Raw genomic sequence first — 10,394 nt, 5'->3', positions numbered from 1 at the left:
CCAGGCTCAAATAGTATATTCCATTCTTAGAGAAGGTTTCTCTAGTTCTCTCTTGTGTTACTTGCATCAGAATTATTTGGTGATATTTGTATAAAATGTAGTTTCCTAGACTCCAAATACATTGAGTCAGAACCTGAAGTGTTGGCCAGGAGTCTGAGTTTTTATGAAGGACTCCCAGTAATTCTTTGATAATATAACTTTGATAATATAATATCACCATTTGTTATTTAGATTCTCTGATGTAGATAGACAAACCTGGGCGAACCAAGAGTTTGAGTTTGTGATTACGGATTTGCATCCATTCAAATTTGCTGTTGATACTTGAATATGTGCTGCTGACTAACCATGCTCTGTTCAGAATACTCAAGAACCCAAAGAAATATCAAAAAACTCAAATATTCAAGTTATTTGCATATTTTAAATGCAGTAACTTCATTTTATACTGTAATCAAAAGTGTAGAAAACATTCTATGCCTTACCCTTCACAACTATAAAATAACACAATATTGGAGATTTCAGGGGGGATTTTTTTGTTTTTATATTTGAGACAAAGTCTTGCTATGTAGAACTGTCTGGTATGGAACTTATTATGTGTAGACAAGGTTGTCCTCAAACTCAGAGATCCACCTAACCTCCCTCCCTAGTGCTAGGATTAAAAACATGTAGCACCATAGCCACTACCACCTATGTTTTTTTTATAAGCTTAATTATATCAGAGATCTGATATTGAGTAAGAGTAAACAACAAATCAAGTGTTTACTCATGAAAAATTGATTTTCAGGAAAGACCAATAAAATTCGTAAAGTTCTGTCTTCTCCAATGTTAACACCATATTAATAGTTGAGCTAGTTATACCCCCAACACACAGGCACTAAAATCATACCATGACTGGCAGAGAAAGATAACTTGATGTGATATAGAAGATGGAAACACTAGGCCCAGTGGCAATGCTACTAAAAGTAGAAAATATGGGAGGCTATGAACAAGGCTATAGCCAAGAGCAAAGCAACAAAACAGTTGAAATGTCATCTAGTATATCAGAGAACCATAAGAAAAATATTCTAGGCTAACCAGAAGACTATGTAAACTATGTAAATGTAATTAGAATCCTTAAAGGGCCCAGTGTCTGGAGGGTAAAGAATGAACTCAATTTGTATAAATACACAAAACCATGCACAAGGGCCCCACTGACTAAAGTTGTTTGAGCACAACCTTTGATCACTCACTGACCATTAAATTATATACACAGAGTGACCCTTAGGAAGCCAAGCTAAAAAGCAAAATGAAGAATTTAAAGAAATGAGCCAAGCTAGCAGAGGCCACCCAGTATGGGGAAGAAAACCTAGAGATTAACTCTAGGACAGTCACTAAGAAATGAGACAAACAAAAATATCATCACCAAGCACCTTTAGGGGGAAACCTGAAAAAAACCCCACAACTTGTTACATAAAATATGCAGTTTAAAAATTCTAGACATATAAAGAACAGTGATACAAACTCTGTTAAGAAAAAGGAAACACAAACAAAGGAAACTGCCTCTGAGTGACTCTAACTAATAACTTAGCAAACTAATAACTTCAAGGTAGATACTAAAGTAAATGATAGCACTGTTTAAGAAATTAAAGCATGAAGACAATGACCTGTAAGTATTGAATTTTAATGAAGAAAAAAAATTGACCACAGGCCAGTAGATGTTCCCACACTTTTGTATACATGAGTGGGACTAGCTTGACTTAGGGGGTTATTTTTAAAATAGGTCATGGAGTTGGGAAGTGGATATAGCAGTGATCTACAAAGAGTTTAATGGTAGAGCTAGGGAGTAAATATTATCAAATACATTGCATGCATGTATGAATTTCTTAAAGAATATATAGCAAGTCCTTACTATTTAATATAAGGGCAAAACACAATAATATAAGTTATCACCATTTCTACGTAATATTCCCTAGAAATTCTATTTGGTGAAATATGGCTGGCAAAAGAAGCAAAAGGCATCCCATATTTGTCAAGAAGTAAATCGTACTCTGGATGATATGTTCTTGAAGTAGCCTATAGGAAAAAACTTAATAAGCTCAAGCAAATACAGAAAAACCTTGGGATACAAGATGAAAATTCCATTATGTTTCCATATAATAATAATAATCCAAAAATGAAATTAAGAATATTACCTGATGTAATCTAGCATTCAAAAAATAAAGTACTTAGGACTGTTATGTAAAGTATGTAGTTTATACATGGAAAGGTAAAACACACACTACCAAGAGAACTTAAGATTAATTTACCTTTTTATTTTTATTGAAAATAAATTCTTCTCTATACAATATATCCCAACCAGTTTTCCCTCTCTCTACACCTCCCAACTTTCCCCTGCCTCTTCCAGAACCACTCCCCCTTGTTTCCTCTTAAGAGGAGGGCTCAAAGCAATGACAGCCAAACAGAATAAAACAAAATACAAGAAGGAATATTACTCAGCTATCAAAAACAACGACTTTATGAAATTCGTAGGCAAATGGCTGGAACTGGAAAATATCATCCTGAGTGAGCTAACCCAAACACAGAAAGACATACATGGTATGCACTCACTGATAAGTGGCTATTAGCCCAAATGCTTGAATTACCCTAAATGCCTAGGACAAATGAAACTCAAGACAGATGATCAAAATGTGAATGGTTCACTCCTTCTTTAAAAGGGGAACAAGAATACCCTTGGCAGGGAAGAGAGAGGCAAAGATTAAAACAGAGACTGAAGGAACACCCATTCAGAGTCTGCCCCACATGTGGCCCATGCATATACAGCCATCCAATTAGACAAGATGGATGAAGCAAAGAAGTGCAGACCGACAGGAGCCGGATGTAGATCGCTCCTGAGAGACACAGCCAGAATACAGCAAATACAGAGGCGAATACCAGCAGCAAACCACTGAACTGAGAATAGGACCCCCGTTGAAGGAATCAGAGAAAGAACTGGAAGAGCTTGAAGGGGCTCGAGACCCCATATGTACAACAATGCCAAGCAACCAGAGCTTCCAGGGACTAAGCCACTACCTAAGGACTATACATGGACTGACCCTGGACTCTGACCTCATAGGTAGCAATGAATATCCTAGTAAGAGCACCAGTGGAAGGGGAAGCCCTGGGTCCTGCTAAGACTGAACCCCCAGTGAACTAGACTGTTGGGGGGAGGGGGACAATGGGGGGAGGGTGGGGAGGGGAACACCGATAAGAAAGGGGAGGGGGGAGGGGGATGTTTGCCCGGAAACTGGGAAAGGGAATAACACTCGAAATGTATATAAGAAATACTCAAGTTAATAATAAAAAATAAAAAATAAAAAAAATAAAAAAAAAGAGTTAAAAAAAATTAAGAAAAAAAAAAAAAAAAGAAGGCAAGGCAAATGCCCTCATATCAAAGCTAGAAAAGGCAACCTAACAGGAAAAGAGTCTCAAAAGCAGGCAAAAGAGTCAGATATCTGTTCATCGTCCTGCAAAAACCTCCAAGTTTACAATCACAACATATATGCAGAGGACCTGGTGTAGACACAGGCAGTTCCCACTCTTGCCACTTCAGTCTCGGTGAGCCCATATGAGCCCTGGTAGTTGAATCAATGGGCTGTGTTCTCCTGGTGACTTCCAATCACTCTGACTCCTATAATCATTCCTTCCCCACTTCCATTGGATTTCCTAATATCTTAGAGAAGGACCAGATGGAGACCTCCACTTTGTATTCTTTATCAACATAAGGTCTGGCTGTGGGTCTCTACATCTGTTCCCATCTACTATCAGAAGAAGTCTCATCAATCTATAAGCATAGCAGAATATGGCTGATTTTTTTTCTGCCAGTTGTGTTTCATACTAGTAGGTCTCTGGGATGTCCAGTCTCTGGTTTCTGAGCATTGAGGCAGTGTAAGCCATGGGCTCCTTCTCATGGCATGGGCCTCAAGTTAAAGCAAACATTGGTTGGCCACTCCTACAAGTTCTGACCACTATTGTTGCAGCACAGCTTTCCAGTAGGAGACATTATATGTGGAGAGAAACTCAATATTTAAATAAGTAAACACCCATGTGCATTACTTAGAAGACTCAGTGTTGTAAATACATAACCTATGTATTAAACACAATTCTCCTAATACTCTCAACAAGGTTTTTTTTTTACTGGATTGTTTATTTATATTTCCAATGTTCTCACCTTTTCTGGTTCCCCCTCTGCAAACCCCCTCTCCCATCCCCCCTCTCCCTGCTTCTGAGGGTGTTCCCCCACCCACCCACCCTCTCTCAGCTCACTGCCCTGGCGTTTCCCTACACTGGGGCATTGAACCTTCACAGGACCAAAGGTATCTCCTCCTATTGATGTCTGACAAGGCCATCCTCTGCTGCATATGCAGCTGGAGCCATTGGTCTGTCCATATGTACCCTTTGGTTGGTGGTTTAGTCCCTGGGAGCTCTGGGGGTCTTGTTGGTTGATACTGTTGTTCTTCCTATGGGATTGCACACCCCTTCAGCTCTTTCAGTCCCTCCCCTAACTCCTCCACTGGGGTCCCTGTGCTCAGTCCAATGGTTGCCTGTGAACATCCCCCTCTGTATTTGTCAGGCTCTGGTAGAGTCTTTTGTGAGACAGCTATATCAGGCTCCTGTCAGCATGCACTTCTTGGCATCTGCAATAATGTCTGGGTTTGGTGTCTGCATATGGGATAGATACCCAGATGAGGAAGTCTCTGGATCACCTTTCCTTCAGTCTCTGCTCCATACTTTGTGCCTTTATTTCCTTTAGACAGGAGCTATTCTGGGATAAAATATTGAAGATGAGTGGGTGGCCCCATCTTCAACTGGGGGCCTTGCCTAACCTCTGAATATGGTCTCTACAGGTTCTCCCTACTCTTCACTGGGTATTTCAGGTAATGTCATCCCTTTGGGTCCTGGAAGTCTCTTGCATTCCTAGCATCTGGGATTATCTGGTGTCTACTCCCAGTTCCCCATCCCCCATTGCTACATACTTCTGTTGAACAGGGTTTTAAAGTGAAATTGACAGAAATTATACTGTCTTAGGAAAGAATCTCCTCTAAGACCTATGATCTCACTAGCTATTGGTAGATGGCAAGGTAAGTCCAATTAAATAGCTCTTGGTTATACCCCAAATCACCACTTTACCATTGTGGATATTTTTCTGGGCCTATGCACCACACTGGCCAGCACTGAAAGATATCCCTAAAGAAGCAGCAGTGGTAGTTATATCTTGGCAGTGACCACTGAACAAGAGGGAAATTATGCCTGATACTGGAAATGTATCCAACTCCCTAGGGCTAATGAGAACATGGATGTCAGAGGAGAGAATAGCACCATTTTACAAACCCAGAATAATCCATAACTGCATTCTAAATACATACTCTACTAACAGATAAATGTAGCTCTCACGACTTATCCAGGACTTATCTGCTGCATCTTTTTACAGCAGATGGAGACCATTACAGAAATCCACAACAGGTTAAAATGCAGAGAACTGACTGTAGTGTACCCAGTTTCAACTCATACATCTAAAATACAAAATGTCAAGGAACATTTCATAAGAGGAGGTAAAAAGATTGTAAGGCCCCTTCTATAAGAGTGTGTCTTCTATATATGGCAGGGAAAACACACCCAGAGAATCTCAACAATACATCAGCCTAAACAAGAATCAATGATGATGATACCAGTTTACATGCCAAGAAATTTTGTGGGGCCCCACATATAGATATTTGAAGGGCTATAGGTGATGATTGTGGAGAGAGGGAAAATTAGCATTCCCCAGAGTAAGCCACACAATTGACTCTCAATACCAAATAGTCAGTCATGAAACTTAAACATTCAAGCAACATTAAATGGACTCCGTGGGTTGTAGTGGTATGCATGCATGCATATATATATATATATAAATACATATATATACACATATATATATGCGTATACATGCATTGTAGAATTTGAGAGGAGTTTTGAAGGAAGGCCTTAGAAGGGATGGGGGGGAGAAAAATGGAATGATGTAATACAGTGAACACATACAAAATTTTAAAAATTAATTAAATATTATAACACAATTTTTAAAAATTGACAATATAATACTAAAATGTATGGGGAAGTGAAAAGGGTCAAGTTCTAAATAGCAGAGTTGTTACAGCAATGCACTCAACTTCAAAATTTACTATAGATCTGTAGTAACCAAGACAGTGTATAAAAGACCAAGTGATGGAGCTATAAATCAATTGAAAAAAAATTCGTAAAGATATTGTGGTGGTTTGAATAGGCTTGGCCCAGGGACTGGCACTATTTGGAGGTGTGGCCTTGTTGAAGGACATGTCGCTTTGTTGGAGGAAGTGTGTCACTATGAAGGTGGGCTTTGAGACCCTCTGCTTAGCCACATGAGAACCACTCTTCTCCTGACATCCTTTGGATAAAGATGTAGGACTCCTCCAGAAACATGACTGCCAGGACACTGCCATGATTTACTCCATGATGATAATGGACTGAACCTCTGAAACACTTAAGACAACCCCAATTATATGTTGTCCTTTGTAAGAGTTGCCTTTATCATGATGTCTCTTCACAGCAATGAAACCCTAACTATAATTGACATAAACCCTTTTTTTCTTTTTTTTTTTAATTTTGCCCATCTTTATTAAATTGGGTATTTATTTTTTACATTTCAAATGTTATTCCCTTTCCTGGTTTCCAGGCCAACATCACCCCTAACACCTCCCCCTCCCCTTCTCGGTGGGTGTTCCCCTCCCCATCCTCCCCCCATTACCGCCCTTCCCCCAACAATCCTGTTCACTGGAGGTCCAGGCTTGGCAAGGCAAAGGGCTGCCCTTTCCACTCGTGCCCCAACTAGGCTATTCATTGCTACCTATGGAGTTGGAGCCCAGGGTTAGTCCATGTATAGTCTTTGGGTAGTGACTTAGTCCCTGGAAGCTCTGGTTGGTTGGCATTATTGTTCATATGGGGGTCTCAAGCACCTTTAGGTCTTTCAGTCCTTTACTCTGACTCCTGCAACAGAGGTCAGGTTCTCCGTTCAGTGGTTTGCTGCTGGCATTCGCCTATGTATTTGCCATATTCCAGCAGAGTCTCTCAGGAGAGATCTATATCAGGTTCCTGTCAACCTGCACTTCTTTGCTTCATCCATCTTACCTAGTTTGGTGGCTGTATATGTATGGGCCACATGTACGGCAGGCTCTCAATGGGTGTTCCTTCTGCCTCTGTTCTAAACTTTGCCTCCCTATTCCCTCCCAAGGGTATTCTTGTTCCCCTTTAAAAGAAGAAATGAAGCATTCCCATTTTGGTCATCATTCTTGAGATTCATGTGTTCTGTGCATCTTGGGTAATTCGAGCATTTGGGCTAATATCCACTAATCAATGAAAGCATACCATGTGTGTTTTTCTGTGATTGGGTTACCTCACTCAGGATGATATTTTCCAGTTCCATCCATTTGCCTATGAGTTTCATAAAGTCATTGTTTTTGGTAGCTGAGTAGTATTCCATTGTGTAGATGTACCACATTTTCTGTATCCATTCCTCTGTTGAAGGGCATCTGGGTTATTTCCAGCTTCAGCTATTATAAATGAGGCTGCTATGAACATAGTGGAGCATGTGTCTTTGTTGTATGTTGGAGCACCTTTTGGGTATATGTCCAAGAGTGGGTATTCAGGTAGTTTTTTGAGGAACTGCCAGACTGATTTCCAGAATGGCTGTACCAGTCTGCAATCCCACCAACAATGGAGGAGTGTTCCTCTTTCTCCACATCCTTGCCAGCATCTGCTGTCACCTGAGTTTTTGATCTTAGCCATTCTCACTGGTGTGAGGTGGAATCTCAAGGTTGTTTTGACTCGCATTTTCTTTGTGACTAAAGATTTTGAACATCACTTTAGGTGTTTCTCAGCCATTCGATATTCCTCAGCTGTGAACCTTTGTTTAGCTCTGAACCCCATTTTCATTAGGGTTGTCTCCCTGCAGTCTAACTTCGTGAGTTCTTTGTATATTTTGGATATTAGCCCTCTATCAGTTGTAGGATTAGTAAAGATCTTTTCCCAATCTGTTGGTTGCCATTTTGTCCTAACAACAGTGTCCTTTGCCTTACAGAAGTTTGTAGCCTTATGAGATCCTATTTGTCGATTCTTGATCTTAGAGCATAAGCCATTAGTGTTTTGTTCAGGAAATTTTCTCCAGTGCCCATGTGTTTGAGATACTTCCCCACTTTTTCTTCTATTAGTTTGAGTGTATCTGGTTTGATGTGGAGGTCCTTGATCCACTTGAACTTAAGCTTTGTACAGGGTGATAAGAATGGATTGATCTGCACTCTTCTACATGCTGACCTCCAGTTGAACCAGCACAATTTGCTGAAAATGCTGTCTTTTTCCCATTTGATGGTTTTGGCTCCTTTGTCAAAAATCAAGTGACAATAGTTGTGTGGGTTCATTTCTGGGTCTTCAGTTCTATTCCACTGGTCTATCTGCCTGTCTCTGTACCAATACCATACAGTTTTTTTATCTCTATTGCTCTGTAATACTGCTTGAGTTCAGGGATAGTGATTCCCCCTGAAGTCCTTTTATTGTTGAGGATAGTTTTAGCTATCCTGGGTTTTTTGTTATTCCAGATGAATTTGCAAATTGTTCTATGAAGAATTGGATTGGAATTTTGATGGGGATTGCATTGAATCTGTAGATTGCTTTTGGTAAAATGGCCATTTTTACTATATTACTTCTGCCAATCCATGAGCATGGGAGATCTTTCCATCTTCTGAGATCTTCCTCAATTTCTTTCTTCAGAGGCTTGAAGTTCTTATTGTACAGATCTTTCACTTGCTTGGTTAAAGTCACACTGAGGGATTTTATATTATTTAGCACTATTATGAAGGGTGTCGTTTCCCTAATTTCTTTCTCAGCTTGTTTCTCTTTGGTGTAGAGGAAGGCTAGTGATTTATTTGAGTTAATTTTACACCCAGCCACTTTGCTGAAGTTGTTTATCAGCTTTAGTAGTTCTCTGGTGGAACTTTTGGGATCACTTAAATATACTATCATATCATCTGCAAATAGTGACATTTTTACTTCTTCCTTTACAATCTGTATCCCTTTGATCTCCTTTTGTTGTCTGATTGCTCTGGCTAGGACTTTGAGAACAGTATTGAATAAGTAGGGAGAGAGTGGGCAGCCTTGTATAGTCCCTGATTTTAGTGGAATTACTTCAATTTTCTTTCCACTTACTTTAATGTTAGCTACTGGTTTGCTGTCTATGGGTTTTAATATGTTTAGGTATGGGCCTTGAATTCCTATTCTTTCCAAGACTTTTATCATGGGGTGTTGAATTTTGTCAAATGCTTTCTCAGCATCTAATGAAATGATCATGTGGTTCTTATCTTTGAGTTACTTTATTATAGTTGATTACGTTGATGGTTTTCCATATATTAAACCATCGTTGCATACCTGGGATGACGCCTACTTGATCATGATGGATGATTGATTTGATCTCTTCTTGCATTCAGTTTGCAAGAATTTTATTGAGTATTTTTGCGTCAATATTAATAAGGGAAATTGGTCTGAAATTCTCTTTGTTGGGTCTTTATTCATAAGGGAAATTGGTCTGAAGTTCTCTTTCTTTGTTGGGTCTTTGTGTGGTTTAGGTATAAGAGTAATTGTGGCTTCATAGAAGGAATTCGGTAGCACTCTGTCTGTTTCAATTTTGTGGAATAGTTGGGAAAGTATTGGTATGAGGTCTTCTATGAAGGTCTGATAGAATTCTGCACTGAACCCATCTGTACCTGGGCTCTTTTTGGTTGGGAGACTTTTAATGACTGCTTCTATTTCTTTAGGAGTTATGGGGTTATGGTTTATCTGTTCCTGATTTACCTTTGGTAACTGGTATCTGTCTAGGGAATTCTTCATTTCCTCAAGAATTTCAAGTTTAGTTGAATATAGGCTTTTGTAGTAGGATATGATGATTTTTTGAATTTCCTCTGATTCTGGTGTTATTTCTCCCTTTTCATTTCTGATTTTGTTAATTTGGACATACTCTCTGTGTCCTCTGGTTAGTCTGGCTAAGGGTTTATCTATTTTGTTGATTTTCTCAAAGAACCAGCTCCTGGTTTTGTTGATTCTTTGTATAGTCCTTTTTGTTTCTACTTGGTTGATTTCAGCTCTGAGTTTGATCATTTTCTGCCTTCTACTCCTCCTGGATGTATTTGCTTCTTTTTGTTCTAGAGCTTTTGGTGTGCTGTCAAGTTGCTGATGTATGCTCTCTCCTGTTTCTGCAGGCACTCAGAGCTAAGAGTTTTCCTCTTAGCACAGCTTTCATTGTGTCCCATAAGTTTTGGTATGTTGTACCTTCATTTTCATTAAATTCTAAGAAGTCTTTAATTTCTTTCTTTATTTCTTCCTTG

Source organism: Rattus norvegicus, chromosome X (genome assembly GCF_036323735.1).
Source record: "Rattus norvegicus strain BN/NHsdMcwi chromosome X, GRCr8, whole genome shotgun sequence".
NCBI lineage: Eukaryota > Metazoa > Chordata > Mammalia > Rodentia > Muridae > Rattus > Rattus norvegicus.
The sequence above is the reverse complement of the archived record's forward strand: the minus strand, read 5'-3'. Positions refer to the sequence as shown.